Consider the following 19,344-nt stretch of genomic DNA (forward strand, 5'->3'; position numbering starts at 1 on the left):
TTTAAACAAAAAGTATTGTGTCAATGCAACTGAACAACATTAATTAGGAACACAGTGCGTCAATAAAGCTGCTGACTTCCACCTGCGTTGGTGGTATAGTGGTGAGCATAGCTGCCTTCCAAGCAGTTGACCCGGGTTCGATTCCCGGCCAACGCATGTCCTTTGGCTCGGGCTGACGTCGAAGCAGAACTCCTTCTGTGACCTGCGACTCCAACCAAAAATTTTGGATGGATCGTTCGGAAGACGAAAAGAACCAGTTCTCCCCGTCGGGGAATCGAACCCCGGTCTTCCGCGTGACAGGCGGAGATACTGTCCACTATACTAACGAGGAGCCGTGCATGCTGCCGTTTCTCCCCCAACCGACGGCACTGCACTGACATAACTAAACAATGCATGGCTTCTTCTGACGCAGACCCAGCCCTAGCACCGTAAAATTTCTGATGGACCCATCATTAGCTGAAGTCGCATAACACTTGGAACACTACCCGTAGCAGGGGTCATTGTTTGGACTCTTTTTTTTTTTTTTTTTTTTTTAAATTGCGCTTTAAACAAAAAGTATTGCGTCAATGCAACTGAACAACATTAATTAGGAACACAGTGCGTCAAAAAGCAAAATGACAGTTAAAGGCATTTCGTTATTGAACTCTTTGATGACATCATTCAGCTAAGTTCAGTTTTAAATAGTATCTGTGCAATAATTTGCAATCAAGTCAACGATATCTCTGTACATGAAGTGTCCCAAGCTCCGCCTGCCAGAGGCGACAGAGGCAAGAAACCAAAACTCGATCGGTGAAAAGATGGAGAAAAAACCCGGTGAGAAACCAGGCTCAGTCGGGGAGACAGTTCTCCCCTTGTCAGACGAAACCAGTAGATCAGCTCCAGGCTGCAGGAATGTCAGACTGTGCAGAAGAATCATCTGTTTCCTGTGGTCTTGTCCAGGTGGTCTTTACAGGGGATTTGTATCTGCGGCTCATCTAGTTGTCACGGTCTCCGCTGTGTTTCTGGGCCATAGAGGTCCTTTCTAGGTGTTGATCCACCATCTTCTCTGGATACGGATTGGATCCGGGTGACTGAAGCGGTTACAGACTGGATCTGGTGGCTACGGTGACCTCGGAATAAGGGATTTCTTTAAAATACTTTTTTTTTCATATAAGATTTTATCCAACTTTTCAGATAGAGGCATGAGAAAGAGATTGCCTTGATTGGGCTTTTGGTTATTGGTGGGCCGAGGGGACTTTTTTGAGTTTTACTCCTCCGTTTTGGAGTGGGGGGGGGGGGGGGTGCTGACGAAACACATGTGGGCAGGCGTTGTCACCCTTGATGACCCTTGGCGAGCGTAGTAGTTTAACAGAGGCAGCGCACAGGCCCGAGCGTTTGGAGACACAGCTCGAGTTTCTCTTCATTGTCGCATAAATCTTTCGCCTTTTACTAAAGATTTCCGTGGAGGGGAACTTTTGCGAGTGACCTGTATTTTTGGGTGCTCTGCTCACTGCAGAGCTACATCGAAATGTCAAGAGCAGAATCAGTTTGACCGTCTGCCAGCATGCTGCGAGAGGGCTTGCCACTGGTCATCGTCTGAATGGGCACTCTCTGCGTTTGACCACTTCGTGTTTATTTAGCCGGATGGGAAGGCAGCGTTTTCTTGTACGTGACGGGATGCAAATTCTTGAAGGCTCTCTTTAGTGATGGGTCTGAACAAAGATCTCATCTGCTCCTCTAGCCCTATCGGCGACTCGTGCACTTCGAGTCTTCTTACTGACGGCGCAAGTTGCTGAATGCCTGCTGCGTTGGTGGTATAGTGGTGAGCATAGCTGCCTTCCAAGCAGTTGACCCGGGTTCGATTCCCGGCCAACGCATGTCCTTTGGCTCGGGCTGACGTCGAAGCAGAACTCCCTCTGTGACCTGTGCCTCCACCCAAAACTTTTGGATGGAATAATATCGGATGGACCCATCATTAGCTGAAGTCGCATAACACTTGCAACACTACCCGTAGCAGGGGTCATTGTTTGGACTCTTTTTTTTTTTTTTTTTTTAAATTGCGCTTTAAACAAAAAGTATTGTGTCAATGCAACTGAACAACATTAATTAGGAACACAGTGCGTCAATAAAGCTGCTGACTTCCACCTGCGTTGATGGTATAGTGGTGAGCATAGCTGCCTTCCAAGCAGTTGACCCGGGTTCGATTCCCGGCCAACGCATGTCCTTTGGCTCGGGCTGACGTCGAAGCAGAACTCCTTCTGTGACCTGCGACTCCAACCAAAAATTTTGGATGGATCGTTCGGAAGACGAAAAGAACCAGTTCTCCCCGTCGGGGAATCGAACCCCGGTCTTCCGCGTGACAGGCGGAGATACTGTCCACTATACTAACGAGGAGCCGTGCATGCTGCCGTTTCTCCCCCAACCGACGGCACTGCACTGACATAACTAAACAATGCATGGCTTCTTCTGACGCAGACCCAGCCCTAGCACCGTAAAATTTCTGATGGACCCATCATTAGCTGAAGTCGCATAACACTTGGAACACTACCCGTAGCAGGGGTCATTGTTTGGACTCTTTTTTTTTTTTTTTTTATTTTAAATTGCGCTTTAAACAAAAAGTATTGCGTCAATGCAACTGAACAACATTAATTAGGAACACAGTGCGTCAAAAAGCAAAATGACAGTTAAAGGCATTTCGTTATTGAACTCTTTGATGACATCATTCAGCTAAGTTCAGTTTTAAATAGTATCTGTGCAATAATTTGCAATCAAGTCAACGATATCTCTGTACATGAAGTGTCCCAAGCTCCGCCTGCCAGAGGCGACAGAGGCAAGAAACCAAAACTCGATCGGTGAAAAGATGGAGAAAAAACCCGGTGAGAAACCAGGCTCAGTCGGGGAGACAGTTCTCCCCTTGTCAGACGAAACCAGTAGATCAGCTCCAGGCTGCAGGAATGTCAGACTGTGCAGAAGAATCATCTGTTTCCTGTGGTCTTGTCCAGGTGGTCTTTACAGGGGATTTGTATCTGCGGCTCATCTAGTTGTCACGGTCTCCGCTGTGTTTCTGGGCCATAGAGGTCCTTTCTAGGTGTTGATCCACCATCTTCTCTGGATACGGACTGGATCCGGGTGACTGAAGCGGTTACAGACTGGATCTGGTGGCTACGGTGACCTCGGAATAAGGGATTTCTTTAAAATACTTTTTTTTTCATATAAGATTTTATCCAACTTTTCAGATAGAGGCATGAGAAAGAGATTGCCTTGATTGGGCTTTTGGTTATTGGTGGGCCGAGGGGACTTTTTTGAGTTTTACTCCTCCGTTTTGGAGTGGGGGGGGGGGGTGCTGACGAAACACATGTGGGCAGGCGTTGTCACCCTTGATGACCCTTGGCGAGCGTAGTAGTTTAACAGAGGCAGCGCACAGGCCCGAGCGTTTGGAGACACAGCTCGAGTTTCTCTTCATTGTCGCATAAATCTTTCGCCTTTTACTAAAGATTTCCGTGGAGGGGAACTTTTGCGAGTGACCTGTATTTTTGGGTGCTCTGCTCACTGCAGAGCTACATCGAAATGTCAAGAGCAGAATCAGTTTGACCGTCCGCCAGCATGCTGCGAGAGGGCTTGCCCCTGGTCATCGTCTGAATGGGCACTCTCTGCGTTTGACCACTTCGTGTTTATTTAGCCGGATGGGAAGGCAGCGTTTTCTTGTACGTGACGGGATGCAAATTCTTGAAGGCTCTCTTTAGTGACGGGTCCGAACAAAGATCTCATCTGCTCCTCTAGCCCTATCGGCGACTCGTGCACTTCGAGCCTTCTTACTGACGGCGCAAGTTGCTGAGTGCCTGCTGCGTTGGTGGTATAGTGGTGAGCATAGCTGCCTTCCAAGCAGTTGACCCGGGTTCGATTCCCGGCCAACGCATGTCCTTTGGCTCGGGCTGACGTCGAAGCAGAACTCCCTCTGTGACCTGTGCCTCCACCCAAAACTTTTGGATGGAATAATATCGGATGGACCCATCATTAGCTGAAGTCGCATAACACTTGCAACACTACCCGTAGCAGGGGTCATTGTTTGGACTCTTTTTTTTTTTTTTTTTTTTTTTTAAATTGCGCTTTAAACAAAAAGTATTGTGTCAATGCAACTGAACAACATTAATTAGGAACACAGTGCGTCAATAAAGCTGCTGACTTCCACCTGCGTTGGTGGTATAGTGGTGAGCATAGCTGCCTTCCAAGCAGTTGACCCGGGTTCGATTCCCGGCCAACGCATGTCCTTTGGCTCGGGCTGACGTCGAAGCAGAACTCCTTCTGTGACCTGCGACTCCAACCAAAAATTTTGGATGGATCGTTCGGAAGACGAAAAGAACCAGCTCTCCCCGTCGGGGAATCGAACCCCGGTCTTCCGCGTGACAGGCGGAGATACTGTCCACTATACTAACGAGGAGCCGTGCATGCTGCCGTTTCTCCCCCAACCGACGGCACTGCACTGACATAACTAAACAATGCATGGCTTCTTCTGACGCAGACCCAGCCCTAGCACCGTAAAATTTCTGATGGACCCATCATTAGCTGAAGTCGCATAACACTTGGAACACTACCCGTAGCAGGGGTCATTGTTTGGACTCTTTTTTTTTTTTTTTTTTTTTTAAATTGCGCTTTAAACAAAAAGTATTGCGTCAATGCAACTGAACAACATTAATTAGGAACACAGTGCGTCAAAAAGCAAAATGACAGTTAAAGGCATTTCGTTATTGAACTCTTTGATGACATCATTCAGCTAAGTTCAGTTTTAAATAGTATCTGTGCAATAATTTGCAATCAAGTCAACGATATCTCTGTACATGAAGTGTCCCAAGCTCCGCCTGCCAGAGGCGACAGAGGCAAGAAACCAAAACTCGATCGGTGAAAAGATGGAGAAAAAACCCGGTGAGAAACCAGGCTCAGTCGGGGAGACAGTTCTCCCCTTGTCAGACGAAACCAGTAGATCAGCTCCAGGCTGCAGGAATGTCAGACTGTGCAGAAGAATCATCTGTTTCCTGTGGTCTTGTCCAGGTGGTCTTTACAGGGGATTTGTATCTGCGGCTCATCTAGTTGTCACGGTCTCCGCTGTGTTTCTGGGCCATAGAGGTCCTTTCTAGGTGTTGATCCACCATCTTCTCTGGATACGGACTGGATCCGGGTGACTGAAGCGGTTACAGACTGGATCTGGTGGCTACGGTGACCTCGGAATAAGGGATTTCTTTAAAATACTTTTTTTTTCATTGAAGATTTTATCCAACTTTTCAGATAGAGGCATGAGAAAGAGATTGCCTTGATTGGGCTTTTGGTTATTGGTGGGCCGAGGGGACTTTTTTGAGTTTTACTCCTCCGTTTTGGAGTGGGGGGGGGGGGGGGGGGTGCTGACGAAACACATGTGGGCAGGCGTTGTCACCCTTGATGACCCTTGGCGAGCGTAGTAGTTTAACAGAGGCAGCGCACAGGCCCGAGCGTTTGGAGACACAGCTCGAGTTTCTCTTCATTGTCGCATAAATCTTTCGCCTTTTACTAAAGATTTCCGTGGAGGGGAACTTTTGCGAGTGACCTGTATTTTTGGGTGCTCTGCTCACTGCAGAGCTACATCGAAATGTCAAGAGCAGAATCAGTTTGACCGTCTGCCAGCATGCTGCGAGAGGGCTTGCCACTGGTCATCGTCTGAATGGGCACTCTCTGCGTTTGACCACTTCGTGTTTATTTAGCCGGATGGGAAGGCAGCGTTTTCTTGTACGTGACGGGATGCAAATTCTTGAAGGCTCTCTTTAGTGACGGGTCTGAACAAAGATCTCATCTGCTCCTCTAGCCCTATCGGCGACTCGTGCACTTCGAGTCTTCTTACTGACGGCGCAAGTTGCTGAATGCCTGCTGCGTTGGTGGTATAGTGGTGAGCATAGCTGCCTTCCAAGCAGTTGACCCGGGTTCGATTCCCGGCCAACGCATGTCCTTTGGCTCGGGCTGACGTCGAAGCAGAACTCCCTCTGTGACCTGTGCCTCCACCCAAAACTTTTGGATGGAATAATATCGGATGGACCCATCATTAGCTGAAGTCGCATAACACTTGCAACACTACCCGTAGCAGGGGTCATTGTTTGGACTCTTTTTTTTTTTTTTTTTTTAAATTGCGCTTTAAACAAAAAGTATTGTGTCAATGCAACTGAACAACATTAATTAGGAACACAGTGCGTCAATAAAGCTGCTGACTTCCACCTGCGTTGGTGGTATAGTGGTGAGCATAGCTGCCTTCCAAGCAGTTGACCCGGGTTCGATTCCCGGCCAACGCATGTCCTTTGGCTCGGGCTGACGTCGAAGCAGAACTCCTTCTGTGACCTGCGACTCCAACCAAAAATTTTGGATGGATCGTTCGGAAGACGAAAAGAACCAGTTCTCCCCGTCGGGGAATCGAACCCCGGTCTTCCGCGTGACAGGCGGAGATACTGTCCACTATACTAACGAGGAGCCGTGCATGCTGCCGTTTCTCCCCCAACCGACGGCACTGCACTGACATAACTAAACAATGCATGGCTTCTTCTGACGCAGACCCAGCCCTAGCACCGTAAAATTTCTGATGGACCCATCATTAGCTGAAGTCGCATAACACTTGGAACACTACCCGTAGCAGGGGTCATTGTTTGGACTCTTTTTTTTTTTTTTTTTTTTTTAAATTGCGCTTTAAACAAAAAGTATTGCGTCAATGCAACTGAACAACATTAATTAGGAACACAGTGCGTCAAAAAGCAAAATGACAGTTAAAGGCATTTCGTTATTGAACTCTTTGATGACATCATTCAGCTAAGTTCAGTTTTAAATAGTATCTGTGCAATAATTTGCAATCAAGTCAACGATATCTCTGTACATGAAGTGTCCCAAGCTCCGCCTGCCAGAGGCGACAGAGGCAAGAAACCAAAACTCGATCGGTGAAAAGATGGAGAAAAAACCCGGTGAGAAACCAGGCTCAGTCGGGGAGACAGTTCTCCCCTTGTCAGACGAAACCAGTAGATCAGCTCCAGGCTGCAGGAATGTCAGACTGTGCAGAAGAATCATCTGTTTCCTGTGGTCTTGTCCAGGTGGTCTTTACAGGGGATTTGTATCTGCGGCTCATCTAGTTGTCACGGTCTCCGCTGTGTTTCTGGGCCATAGAGGTCCTTTCTAGGTGTTGATCCACCATCTTCTCTGGATACGGATTGGATCCGGGTGACTGAAGCGGTTACAGACTGGATCTGGTGGCTACGGTGACCTCGGAATAAGGGATTTCTTTAAAATACTTTTTTTTTCATATAAGATTTTATCCAACTTTTCAGATAGAGGCATGAGAAAGAGATTGCCTTGATTGGGCTTTTGGTTATTGGTGGGCCGAGGGGACTTTTTTGAGTTTTACTCCTCCGTTTTGGAGTGGGGGGGGGGGGGGTGCTGACGAAACACATGTGGGCAGGCGTTGTCACCCTTGATGACCCTTGGCGAGCGTAGTAGTTTAACAGAGGCAGCGCACAGGCCCGAGCGTTTGGAGACACAGCTCGAGTTTCTCTTCATTGTCGCATAAATCTTTCGCCTTTTACTAAAGATTTCCGTGGAGGGGAACTTTTGCGAGTGACCTGTATTTTTGGGTGCTCTGCTCACTGCAGAGCTACATCGAAATGTCAAGAGCAGAATCAGTTTGACCGTCTGCCAGCATGCTGCGAGAGGGCTTGCCACTGGTCATCGTCTGAATGGGCACTCTCTGCGTTTGACCACTTCGTGTTTATTTAGCCGGATGGGAAGGCAGCGTTTTCTTGTACGTGACGGGATGCAAATTCTTGAAGGCTCTCTTTAGTGATGGGTCTGAACAAAGATCTCATCTGCTCCTCTAGCCCTATCGGCGACTCGTGCACTTCGAGTCTTCTTACTGACGGCGCAAGTTGCTGAATGCCTGCTGCGTTGGTGGTATAGTGGTGAGCATAGCTGCCTTCCAAGCAGTTGACCCGGGTTCGATTCCCGGCCAACGCATGTCCTTTGGCTCGGGCTGACGTCGAAGCAGAACTCCCTCTGTGACCTGTGCCTCCACCCAAAACTTTTGGATGGAATAATATCGGATGGACCCATCATTAGCTGAAGTCGCATAACACTTGCAACACTACCCGTAGCAGGGGTCATTGTTTGGACTCTTTTTTTTTTTTTTTTTTTAAATTGCGCTTTAAACAAAAAGTATTGTGTCAATGCAACTGAACAACATTAATTAGGAACACAGTGCGTCAATAAAGCTGCTGACTTCCACCTGCGTTGATGGTATAGTGGTGAGCATAGCTGCCTTCCAAGCAGTTGACCCGGGTTCGATTCCCGGCCAACGCATGTCCTTTGGCTCGGGCTGACGTCGAAGCAGAACTCCTTCTGTGACCTGCGACTCCAACCAAAAATTTTGGATGGATCGTTCGGAAGACGAAAAGAACCAGTTCTCCCCGTCGGGGAATCGAACCCCGGTCTTCCGCGTGACAGGCGGAGATACTGTCCACTATACTAACGAGGAGCCGTGCATGCTGCCGTTTCTCCCCCAACCGACGGCACTGCACTGACATAACTAAACAATGCATGGCTTCTTCTGACGCAGACCCAGCCCTAGCACCGTAAAATTTCTGATGGACCCATCATTAGCTGAAGTCGCATAACACTTGGAACACTACCCGTAGCAGGGGTCATTGTTTGGACTCTTTTTTTTTTTTTTTTTATTTTAAATTGCGCTTTAAACAAAAAGTATTGCGTCAATGCAACTGAACAACATTAATTAGGAACACAGTGCGTCAAAAAGCAAAATGACAGTTAAAGGCATTTCGTTATTGAACTCTTTGATGACATCATTCAGCTAAGTTCAGTTTTAAATAGTATCTGTGCAATAATTTGCAATCAAGTCAACGATATCTCTGTACATGAAGTGTCCCAAGCTCCGCCTGCCAGAGGCGACAGAGGCAAGAAACCAAAACTCGATCGGTGAAAAGATGGAGAAAAAACCCGGTGAGAAACCAGGCTCAGTCGGGGAGACAGTTCTCCCCTTGTCAGACGAAACCAGTAGATCAGCTCCAGGCTGCAGGAATGTCAGACTGTGCAGAAGAATCATCTGTTTCCTGTGGTCTTGTCCAGGTGGTCTTTACAGGGGATTTGTATCTGCGGCTCATCTAGTTGTCACGGTCTCCGCTGTGTTTCTGGGCCATAGAGGTCCTTTCTAGGTGTTGATCCACCATCTTCTCTGGATACGGACTGGATCCGGGTGACTGAAGCGGTTACAGACTGGATCTGGTGGCTACGGTGACCTCGGAATAAGGGATTTCTTTAAAATACTTTTTTTTTCATATAAGATTTTATCCAACTTTTCAGATAGAGGCATGAGAAAGAGATTGCCTTGATTGGGCTTTTGGTTATTGGTGGGCCGAGGGGACTTTTTTGAGTTTTACTCCTCCGTTTTGGAGTGGGGGGGGGGGGTGCTGACGAAACACATGTGGGCAGGCGTTGTCACCCTTGATGACCCTTGGCGAGCGTAGTAGTTTAACAGAGGCAGCGCACAGGCCCGAGCGTTTGGAGACACAGCTCGAGTTTCTCTTCATTGTCGCATAAATCTTTCGCCTTTTACTAAAGATTTCCGTGGAGGGGAACTTTTGCGAGTGACCTGTATTTTTGGGTGCTCTGCTCACTGCAGAGCTACATCGAAATGTCAAGAGCAGAATCAGTTTGACCGTCCGCCAGCATGCTGCGAGAGGGCTTGCCCCTGGTCATCGTCTGAATGGGCACTCTCTGCGTTTGACCACTTCGTGTTTATTTAGCCGGATGGGAAGGCAGCGTTTTCTTGTACGTGACGGGATGCAAATTCTTGAAGGCTCTCTTTAGTGACGGGTCCGAACAAAGATCTCATCTGCTCCTCTAGCCCTATCGGCGACTCGTGCACTTCGAGCCTTCTTACTGACGGCGCAAGTTGCTGAGTGCCTGCTGCGTTGGTGGTATAGTGGTGAGCATAGCTGCCTTCCAAGCAGTTGACCCGGGTTCGATTCCCGGCCAACGCATGTCCTTTGGCTCGGGCTGACGTCGAAGCAGAACTCCCTCTGTGACCTGTGCCTCCACCCAAAACTTTTGGATGGAATAATATCGGATGGACCCATCATTAGCTGAAGTCGCATAACACTTGCAACACTACCCGTAGCAGGGGTCATTGTTTGGACTCTTTTTTTTTTTTTTTTTTTTTTTTAAATTGCGCTTTAAACAAAAAGTATTGTGTCAATGCAACTGAACAACATTAATTAGGAACACAGTGCGTCAATAAAGCTGCTGACTTCCACCTGCGTTGGTGGTATAGTGGTGAGCATAGCTGCCTTCCAAGCAGTTGACCCGGGTTCGATTCCCGGCCAACGCATGTCCTTTGGCTCGGGCTGACGTCGAAGCAGAACTCCTTCTGTGACCTGCGACTCCAACCAAAAATTTTGGATGGATCGTTCGGAAGACGAAAAGAACCAGCTCTCCCCGTCGGGGAATCGAACCCCGGTCTTCCGCGTGACAGGCGGAGATACTGTCCACTATACTAACGAGGAGCCGTGCATGCTGCCGTTTCTCCCCCAACCGACGGCACTGCACTGACATAACTAAACAATGCATGGCTTCTTCTGACGCAGACCCAGCCCTAGCACCGTAAAATTTCTGATGGACCCATCATTAGCTGAAGTCGCATAACACTTGGAACACTACCCGTAGCAGGGGTCATTGTTTGGACTCTTTTTTTTTTTTTTTTTTTTTTAAATTGCGCTTTAAACAAAAAGTATTGCGTCAATGCAACTGAACAACATTAATTAGGAACACAGTGCGTCAAAAAGCAAAATGACAGTTAAAGGCATTTCGTTATTGAACTCTTTGATGACATCATTCAGCTAAGTTCAGTTTTAAATAGTATCTGTGCAATAATTTGCAATCAAGTCAACGATATCTCTGTACATGAAGTGTCCCAAGCTCCGCCTGCCAGAGGCGACAGAGGCAAGAAACCAAAACTCGATCGGTGAAAAGATGGAGAAAAAACCCGGTGAGAAACCAGGCTCAGTCGGGGAGACAGTTCTCCCCTTGTCAGACGAAACCAGTAGATCAGCTCCAGGCTGCAGGAATGTCAGACTGTGCAGAAGAATCATCTGTTTCCTGTGGTCTTGTCCAGGTGGTCTTTACAGGGGATTTGTATCTGCGGCTCATCTAGTTGTCACGGTCTCCGCTGTGTTTCTGGGCCATAGAGGTCCTTTCTAGGTGTTGATCCACCATCTTCTCTGGATACGGACTGGATCCGGGTGACTGAAGCGGTTACAGACTGGATCTGGTGGCTACGGTGACCTCGGAATAAGGGATTTCTTTAAAATACTTTTTTTTTCATTGAAGATTTTATCCAACTTTTCAGATAGAGGCATGAGAAAGAGATTGCCTTGATTGGGCTTTTGGTTATTGGTGGGCCGAGGGGACTTTTTTGAGTTTTACTCCTCCGTTTTGGAGTGGGGGGGGGGGGGGGGGTGCTGACGAAACACATGTGGGCAGGCGTTGTCACCCTTGATGACCCTTGGCGAGCGTAGTAGTTTAACAGAGGCAGCGCACAGGCCCGAGCGTTTGGAGACACAGCTCGAGTTTCTCTTCATTGTCGCATAAATCTTTCGCCTTTTACTAAAGATTTCCGTGGAGGGGAACTTTTGTGAGTGACCTGTATTTTTGGGTGCTCTGCTCACTGCAGAGCTACATCGAAATGTCAAGAGCAGAATCAGTTTGACCGTCCGCCAGCATGCTGCGAGAGGGCTTGCCACTGGTCATCGTCTGAATGGGCACTCTCTGCGTTTGACCACTTCGTGTTTATTTAGCCTGATGGGAAGGCAGCGTTTTCTTGTACGTGACGGGATGCAAATTCTTGAAGGCTCTCTTTAGTGACGGGTCTGAACAAAGATCTCATCTGCTCCTCTAGCCCTATCGGCGACTCGTGCACTTCGAGTCTTCTTACTGACGGCGCAAGTTGCTGAATGCCTGCTGCGTTGGTGGTATAGTGGTGAGCATAGCTGCCTTCCAAGCAGTTGACCCGGGTTCGATTCCCGGCCAACGCATGTCCTTTGGCTCGGGCTGACGTCGAAGCAGAACTCCCTCTGTGACCTGTGCCTCCACCCAAAACTTTTGGATGGAATAATATCGGATGGACCCATCATTAGCTGAAGTCGCATAACACTTGCAACACTACCCGTAGCAGGGGTCATTGTTTGGACTCTTTTTTTTTTTTTTTTTTTAAATTGCGCTTTAAACAAAAAGTATTGTGTCAATGCAACTGAACAACATTAATTAGGAACACAGTGCGTCAATAAAGCTGCTGACTTCCGCCTGCGTTGGTGGTATAGTGGTGAGCATAGCTGCCTTCCAAGCAGTTGACCCGGGTTCGATTCCCGGCCAACGCATGTCCTTTGGCTCGGGCTGACGTCGAAGCAGAACTCCTTCTGTGACCTGCGACTCCAACCAAAAATTTTGGATGGATCGTTCGGAAGACCAAAAGAACCAGCTCTCCCCGTCGGGGAATCGAACCCCGGTCTTCCGCGTGACAGGCGGAGATACTGTCCACTATACTAACGAGGAGCCGTGCATGCTGCCGTTTCTCCCCCAACCGACGGCACTGCACTGACATAACTAAACAATGCATGGCTTCTTCTGACGCAGACCCAGCCCTAGCACCGTAAAATTTCTGATGGACACATCATTAGCTGAAGTCGCATAACACTTGGAACACTACCCGTAGCAGGGGTCATTGTTTGGACTCTTTTTTTTTTTTTTTTTTTAAATTGCGCTTTAAACAAAAAGTATTGCGTCAATGCAACTGAACAACATTAATTAGGAACACAGTGCGTCAAAAAGCAAAATGACAGTTAAAGGCATTTCGTTATTGAACTCTTTGATGACATCATTCAGCTAAGTTCAGTTTTAAATAGTATCTGTGCAATAATTTGCAATCAAGTCAACGATATCTCTGTACATGAAGTGTCCCAAGCTCCGCCTGCCAGAGGCGACAGAGGCAAGAAACCAAAACTCGATCGGTGAAAAGATGGAGAAAAAACCCGGTGAGAAACCAGGCTCAGTCGGGGAGACAGTTCTCCCCTTGTCAGACGAAACCAGTAGATCAGCTCCAGGCTGCAGGAATGTCAGACTGTGCAGAAGAATCATCTGTTTCCTGTGGTCTTGTCCAGGTGGTCTTTACAGGGGATTTGTATCTGCGGCTCATCTAGTTGTCACGGTCTCCGCTGTGTTTCTGGGCCATAGAGGTCCTTTCTAGGTGTTGATCCACCATCTTCTCTGGATACGGATTGGATCCGGGTGACTGAAGCGGTTACAGACTGGATCTGGTGGCTACGGTGACCTCGGAATAAGGGATTTCTTTAAAATACTTTTTTTTTCATATAAGATTTTATCCAACTTTTCAGATAGAGGCATGAGAAAGAGATTGCCTTGATTGGGCTTTTGGTTATTGGTGGGCCGAGGGGACTTTTTTGAGTTTTACTCCTCCGTTTTGGAGTGGGGGGGGGGTGCTGACGAAACACATGTGGGCAGGCGTTGTCACCCTTGATGACCCTTGGCGAGCGTAGTAGTTTAACAGAGGCAGCGCACAGGCCCGAGCGTTTGGAGACACAGCTCGAGTTTCTCTTCATTGTCGCATAAATCTTTCGCCTTTTACTAAAGATTTCCGTGGAGGGGAACTTTTGTGAGTGACCTGTATTTTTGGGTGCTCTGCTCACTGCAGAGCTACATCGAAATGTCAAGAGCAGAATCAGTTTGACCGTCCGCCAGCATGCTGCGAGAGGGCTTGCCACTGGTCATCGTCTGAATGGGCACTCTCTGCGTTTGACCACTTCGTGTTTATTTAGCCTGATGGGAAGGCAGCGTTTTCTTGTACGTGACGGGATGCAAATTCTTGAAAGCTCTCTTTAGTGACGGGTCTGAACAAAGATCTCATCTGCTCCTCTAGCCCTATCGGCGACTCGTGCACTTCGAGTCTTCTTACTGACGGCGCAAGTTGCTGAATGCCTGCTGCGTTGGTGGTATAGTGGTGAGCATAGCTGCCTTCCAAGCAGTTGACCCGGGTTCGATTCCCGGCCAACACATGTCCTTTGGCTCGGGCTGACGTCGAAGCAGAACTCCCTCTGTGACCTGTGCCTCCACCCAAAACTTTTGGATGGAATAATATCGGATGGACCCATCATTAGCTGAAGTCGCATAACACTTGCAACACTACCCGTAGCAGGGGTCATTGTTTGGACTCTTTTTTTTTTTTTTTTTTTTTAAATTGCGCTTTAAACAAAAAGTATTGTGTCAATGCAACTGAACAACATTAATTAGGAACACAGTGCGTCAATAAAGCTGCTGACTTCCACCTGCGTTGGTGGTATAGTGGTGAGCATAGCTGCCTTCCAAGCAGTTGACCCGGGTTCGATTCCCGGCCAACGCATGTCCTTTGGCTCGGGCTGACGTCGAAGCAGAACTCCTTCTGTGACCTGCGACTCCAACCAAAAATTTTGGATGGATCGTTCGGAAGACGAAAAGAACCAGCTCTCCCCGTCGGGGAATCGAACCCCGGTCTTCCGCGTGACAGGCGGAGATACTGTCCACTATACTAACGAGGAGCCGTGCATGCTGCCGTTTCTCCCCCAACCGACGGCACTGCACTGACATAACTAAACAATGCATGGCTTCTTCTGACGCAGACCCAGCCCTAGCACCGTAAAATTTCTGATGGACCCATCATTAGCTGAAGTCGCATAACACTTGGAACACTACCCGTAGCAGGGGTCATTGTTTGGACTCTTTTTTTTTTTTTTTTTTTTTTAAATTGCGCTTTAAACAAAAAGTATTGCGTCAATGCAACTGAACAACATTAATTAGGAACACAGTGCGTCAAAAAGCAAAATGACAGTTAAAGGCATTTCGTTATTGAACTCTTTGATGACATCATTCAGCTAAGTTCAGTTTTAAATAGTATCTGTGCAATAATTTGCAATCAAGTCAACGATATCTCTGTACATGAAGTGTCCCAAGCTCCGCCTGCCAGAGGCGACAGAGGCAAGAAACCAAAACTCGATCGGTGAAAAGATGGAGAAAAAACCCGGTGAGAAACCAGGCTCAGTCGGGGAGACAGTTCTCCCCTTGTCAGACGAAACCAGTAGATCAGCTCCAGGCTGCAGGAATGTCAGACTGTGCAGAAGAATCATCTGTTTCCTGTGGTCTTGTCCAGGTGGTCTTTACAGGGGATTTGTATCTGCGGCTCATCTAGTTGTCACGGTCTCCGCTGTGTTTCTGGGCCATAGAGGTCCTTTCTAGGTGTTGATCCACCATCTTCTCTGGATACGGACTGGATCCGGGTGACTGAAGCGGTTACAGACTGGATCTGGTGGCTACGGTGACCTCGGAATAAGGGATTTCTTTAAAATACTTTTTTTTTCATATAAGATTTTATCCAACTTTTCAGATAGAGGCATGAGAAAGAGATTGCCTTGATTGGGCTTTTGGTTATTGGTGGGCCGAGGGGACTTTTTTGAGTTTTACTCCTCCGTTTTGGAGTGGGGGGGGGGGGGTGCTGACGAAACACATGTGGGCAGGCGTTGTCACCCTTGATGACCCTTGGCGAGCGTAGTAGTTTAACAGAGGCAGCGCACAGGCCCGAGCGTTTGGAGACACAGCTCGAGTTTCTCTTCATTGTCGCATAAATCTTTCGCCTATTACTAAAGATTTCCGTGGAGGGGAACTTTTGTGAGTGACCTGTATTTTTGGGTGCTCTGCTCACTGCAGAGCTACATCGAAATGTCAAGAGCAGAATCAGTTTGACCGTCCGCCAGCATGCTGCGAGAGGGCTTGCCACTGGTCATCGTCTGAATGGGCACTCTCTGCGTTTGACCACTTCGTGTTTATTTAGCCTGATGGGAAGGCAGCGTTTTCTTGTACGTGACGGGATGCAAATTCTTGAAGGCTCTCTTTAGTGACGGGTCTGAACAAAGATCTCATCTGCTCCTCTAGCCCTATCGGCGACTCGTGCACTTCGATCTTCTTACTGACGGCGCAAGTTGCTGAATGCCTGCTGCGTTGGTGGTATAGTGGTGAGCATAGCTGCCTTCCAAGCAGTTGACCCGGGTTCGATTCCCGGCCAACACATGTCCTTTGGCTCGGGCTGACGTCGAAGCAGAACTCCCTCTGTGACCTGTGCCTCCACCCAAAACTTTTGGATGGAATAATATCGGATGGACCCATCATTAGCTGAAGTCGCATAACACTTGCAACACTACCCGTAGCAGGGGTCATTGTTTGGACTCTTTTTTTTTTTTTTTTTTTTAAATTGCGCTTTAAACAAAAAGTATTGTGTCAATGCAACTGAACAACATTAATTAGGAACACAGTGCGTCAATAAAGCTGCTGACTTCCACCTGCGTTGGTGGTATAGTGGTGAGCATAGCTGCCTTCCAAGCAGTTGACCCGGGTTCGATTCCCGGCCAACGCATGTCCTTTGGCTCGGGCTGACGTCGAAGCAGAACTCCTTCTGTGACCTGCGACTCCAACCAAAAATTTTGGATGGATCGTTCGGAAGACGAAAAGAACCAGCTCTCCCCGTCGGGGAATCGAACCCCGGTCTTCCGCGTGACAGGCGGAGATACTGTCCACTATACTAACGAGGAGCCGTGCATGCTGCCGTTTCTCCCCCAACCGACGGCACTGCACTGACATAACTAAACAATGCATGGCTTCTTCTGACGCAGACCCAGCCCTAGCACCGTAAAATTTCTGATGGACCCATCATTAGCTGAAGTCGCATAACACTTGGAACACTACCCGTAGCAGGGGTCATTGTTTGGACTCTTTTTTTTTTTTTTTTTTTTTTAAATTGCGCTTTAAACAAAAAGTATTGCGTCAATGCAACTGAACAACATTAATTAGGAACACAGTGCGTCAAAAAGCAAAATGACAGTTAAAGGCATTTCGTTATTGAACTCTTTGATGACATCATTCAGCTAAGTTCAGTTTTAAATAGTATCTGTGCAATAATTTGCAATCAAGTCAACGATATCTCTGTACATGAAGTGTCCCAAGCTCCGCCTGCCAGAGGCGACAGAGGCAAGAAACCAAAACTCGATCGGTGAAAAGATGGAGAAAAAACCCGGTGAGAAACCAGGCTCAGTCGGGGAGACAGTTCTCCCCTTGTCAGACGAAACCAGTAGATCAGCTCCAGGCTGCAGGAATGTCAGACTGTGCAGAAGAATCATCTGTTTCCTGTGGTCTTGTCCAGGTGGTCTTTACAGGGGATTTGTATCTGCGGCTCATCTAGTTGTCACGGTCTCCGCTGTGTTTCTGGGCCATAGAGGTCCTTTCTAGGTGTTGATCCACCATCTTCTCTGGATACGGATTGGATCCGGGTGACTGAAGCGGTTACAGACTGGATCTGGTGGCTACGGTGACCTCGGAATAAGGGATTTCTTTAAAATACTTTTTTTTTCATATAAGATTTTATCCAACTTTTCAGATAGAGGCATGAGAAAGAGATTGCCTTGATTGGGCTTTTGGTTATTGGTGGGCCGAGGGGACTTTTTTGAGTTTTACTCCTCCGTTTTGGAGTGGGGGGGGGGGGGTGCAGACGAAACACATGTGGGCAGGCGTTGTCACCCTTGATGACCCTTGGCGAGCGTAGTAGTTTAACAGAGGCAGCGCACAGGCCCGAGCGTTTGGAGACACAGCTCGAGTTTCTCTTCATTGTCGCATAAATCTTTCGCCTTTTACTAAAGATTTCCGTGGAGGGGAACTTTTGCGAGTGACCTGTATTTTTGGGTGCTCTGCTCACTGCAGAGCTACATCGAAATGTCAAGAGCAGAATCAGTTTGACCGTCCGCCAGCATGCTGCGAGAGGGCTTGCCACTGGTCATCGTCTGAATGGGCACTCTCTGCGTTTGACCACTTCGTGTTTATTTAGCCGGATGGGAAGGCAGCGTTTTCTTGTACGTGACGGGATGCAAATTCTTGAAGGCTCTCTTTAGTGACGGGTCTGAACAAAGATCTCATCTGCTCCTCTAGCCCTATCGGCGACTCGTGCACTTCGAGTCTTCTTACTGACGGCGCAAGTTGCTGAATGCCTGCTGCGTTGGTGGTATAGTGGTGAGCATAGCTGCCTTCCAAGCAGTTGACCCGGGTTCGATTCCCGGCCAACGCATGTCCTTTGGCTCGGGCTGACGTCGAAGCAGAACTCCCTCTGTGACCTGTGCCTCCACCCAAAACTTTTGGATGGAATAATATCGGATGGACCCATCATTAGCTGAAGTCGCATAACACTTGCAACACTACCCGTAGCAGGGGTCATTGTTTGGACTCTTTTTTTTTTTTTTTTTTTTTTAAATTGCGCTTTAAACAAAAAGTATTGTGTCAATGCAACTGAACAACATTAATTAGGAACACAGTGCATCAATAAAGCTGCTGACTTCCACCTGCGTTGGTGGTATAGTGGTGAGCATAGCTGCCTTCCAAGCAGTTGACCCGGGTTCGATTCCCGGCCAACGCATGTCCTTTGGCTCGGGCTGACGTCGAAGCAGAACTCCTTCTGTGACCTGCGACTCCAACCAAAAATTTTGGATGGATCGTTCGGAAGACGAAAAGAACCAGCTCTCCCCGTCGGGGAATCGAACCCCGGTCTTCCGCGTGACAGGCGGAGATACTGTCCACTATACTAACGAGGAGCCGTGCATGCTGCCGTTTCTCCCCCAACCGACGGCACTGCACTGACATAACTAAACAATGCATGGCTTCTTCTGACGCAGACCCAGCCCTAGCACCGTAAAATTTCTGATGGACCCATCATTAGCTGAAGTCGCATAACACTTGGAACACTACCCGTAGCAGGGGTCATTGTTTGGACTCTTTTTTTTTTTTTTTTTTTTTAAATTGCGCTTTAAACAAAAAGTATTGCGTCAATGCAACTGAACAACATTAATTAGGAACACAGTGCGTCAAAAAGCAAAATGACAGTTAAAGGCATTTCGTTATTGAACTCTTTGATGACATCATTCAGCTAAGTTCAGTTTTAAATAGTATCTGTGCAATAATTTGCAATCAAGTCAACGATATCTCTGTACATGAAGTGTCCCAAGCTCCGCCTGCCAGAGGCGACAGAGGCAAGAAACCAAAACTCGATCGGTGAAAAGATGGAGAAAAAACCCGGTGAGAAACCAGGCTCAGTCGGGGAGACAGTTCTCCCCTTGTCAGACGAAACCAGTAGATCAGCTCCAGGCTGCAGGAATGTCAGACTGTGCAGAAGAATCATCTGTTTCCTGTGGTCTTGTCCAGGTGGTCTTTACAGGGGATTTGTATCTG

At 47.9% G+C, this 19,344-nt stretch overlaps 19 non-coding genes across 19 annotated transcripts; 9 read left to right on the forward strand and 10 right to left on the reverse strand.

The window, feature by feature from the left end:
• Positions 1-259: 259 nt before the first annotated feature.
• trnad-guc (transfer RNA aspartic acid (anticodon GUC)) lies at positions 260-331 on the reverse strand. The gene has a single exon. It is a non-coding gene; the product is annotated as a tRNA-Asp (tRNA).
• Positions 332-1,384: 1,053 nt separating this feature from the next.
• Positions 1,385-1,499, forward strand: LOC127980169 (U5 spliceosomal RNA). The gene has a single exon (XR_008159207.1). It is a non-coding gene; the product is annotated as a U5 spliceosomal RNA (small nuclear RNA).
• An 802-nt stretch (positions 1,500-2,301) lies between these two features.
• trnad-guc (transfer RNA aspartic acid (anticodon GUC)) lies at positions 2,302-2,373 on the reverse strand. The gene has a single exon. It is a non-coding gene; the product is annotated as a tRNA-Asp (tRNA).
• A 1,050-nt stretch (positions 2,374-3,423) lies between these two features.
• On the forward strand, positions 3,424-3,538 carry LOC127980170 (U5 spliceosomal RNA). Its single transcript, XR_008159208.1, has one exon. It is a non-coding gene; the product is annotated as a U5 spliceosomal RNA (small nuclear RNA).
• An 807-nt stretch (positions 3,539-4,345) lies between these two features.
• On the reverse strand, positions 4,346-4,417 carry trnad-guc (transfer RNA aspartic acid (anticodon GUC)). The gene has a single exon. It is a non-coding gene; the product is annotated as a tRNA-Asp (tRNA).
• A 1,056-nt stretch (positions 4,418-5,473) lies between these two features.
• Positions 5,474-5,588, forward strand: LOC127980172 (U5 spliceosomal RNA). The gene has a single exon (XR_008159209.1). It is a non-coding gene; the product is annotated as a U5 spliceosomal RNA (small nuclear RNA).
• Positions 5,589-6,390: 802 nt separating this feature from the next.
• trnad-guc (transfer RNA aspartic acid (anticodon GUC)) lies at positions 6,391-6,462 on the reverse strand. Its single transcript has one exon. It is a non-coding gene; the product is annotated as a tRNA-Asp (tRNA).
• A 1,052-nt stretch (positions 6,463-7,514) lies between these two features.
• Positions 7,515-7,629, forward strand: LOC127980173 (U5 spliceosomal RNA). Its single transcript, XR_008159210.1, has one exon. It is a non-coding gene; the product is annotated as a U5 spliceosomal RNA (small nuclear RNA).
• Positions 7,630-8,431: 802 nt separating this feature from the next.
• On the reverse strand, positions 8,432-8,503 carry trnad-guc (transfer RNA aspartic acid (anticodon GUC)). Its single transcript has one exon. It is a non-coding gene; the product is annotated as a tRNA-Asp (tRNA).
• A 1,050-nt stretch (positions 8,504-9,553) lies between these two features.
• Positions 9,554-9,668, forward strand: LOC127980174 (U5 spliceosomal RNA). Its single transcript, XR_008159211.1, has one exon. It is a non-coding gene; the product is annotated as a U5 spliceosomal RNA (small nuclear RNA).
• Positions 9,669-10,475: 807 nt separating this feature from the next.
• trnad-guc (transfer RNA aspartic acid (anticodon GUC)) lies at positions 10,476-10,547 on the reverse strand. Its single transcript has one exon. It is a non-coding gene; the product is annotated as a tRNA-Asp (tRNA).
• Positions 10,548-11,601: 1,054 nt separating this feature from the next.
• Positions 11,602-11,717, forward strand: LOC127980123 (U5 spliceosomal RNA). The gene has a single exon (XR_008159160.1). It is a non-coding gene; the product is annotated as a U5 spliceosomal RNA (small nuclear RNA).
• Positions 11,718-12,519: 802 nt separating this feature from the next.
• trnad-guc (transfer RNA aspartic acid (anticodon GUC)) lies at positions 12,520-12,591 on the reverse strand. The gene has a single exon. It is a non-coding gene; the product is annotated as a tRNA-Asp (tRNA).
• A 1,044-nt stretch (positions 12,592-13,635) lies between these two features.
• LOC127980124 (U5 spliceosomal RNA) lies at positions 13,636-13,751 on the forward strand. Its single transcript, XR_008159161.1, has one exon. It is a non-coding gene; the product is annotated as a U5 spliceosomal RNA (small nuclear RNA).
• An 804-nt stretch (positions 13,752-14,555) lies between these two features.
• Positions 14,556-14,627, reverse strand: trnad-guc (transfer RNA aspartic acid (anticodon GUC)). The gene has a single exon. It is a non-coding gene; the product is annotated as a tRNA-Asp (tRNA).
• A 1,050-nt stretch (positions 14,628-15,677) lies between these two features.
• Positions 15,678-15,793, forward strand: LOC127981016 (U5 spliceosomal RNA). The gene has a single exon (XR_008160010.1). It is a non-coding gene; the product is annotated as a U5 spliceosomal RNA (small nuclear RNA).
• An 802-nt stretch (positions 15,794-16,595) lies between these two features.
• On the reverse strand, positions 16,596-16,667 carry trnad-guc (transfer RNA aspartic acid (anticodon GUC)). The gene has a single exon. It is a non-coding gene; the product is annotated as a tRNA-Asp (tRNA).
• A 1,051-nt stretch (positions 16,668-17,718) lies between these two features.
• Positions 17,719-17,833, forward strand: LOC127980176 (U5 spliceosomal RNA). Its single transcript, XR_008159213.1, has one exon. It is a non-coding gene; the product is annotated as a U5 spliceosomal RNA (small nuclear RNA).
• Positions 17,834-18,638: 805 nt separating this feature from the next.
• Positions 18,639-18,710, reverse strand: trnad-guc (transfer RNA aspartic acid (anticodon GUC)). Its single transcript has one exon. It is a non-coding gene; the product is annotated as a tRNA-Asp (tRNA).
• Positions 18,711-19,344: the final 634 nt, after the last annotated feature.

The sequence above is a fragment of the Carassius gibelio genome, chromosome B19 (genome assembly GCF_023724105.1).
Source record: "Carassius gibelio isolate Cgi1373 ecotype wild population from Czech Republic chromosome B19, carGib1.2-hapl.c, whole genome shotgun sequence".
NCBI lineage: Eukaryota > Metazoa > Chordata > Actinopteri > Cypriniformes > Cyprinidae > Carassius > Carassius gibelio.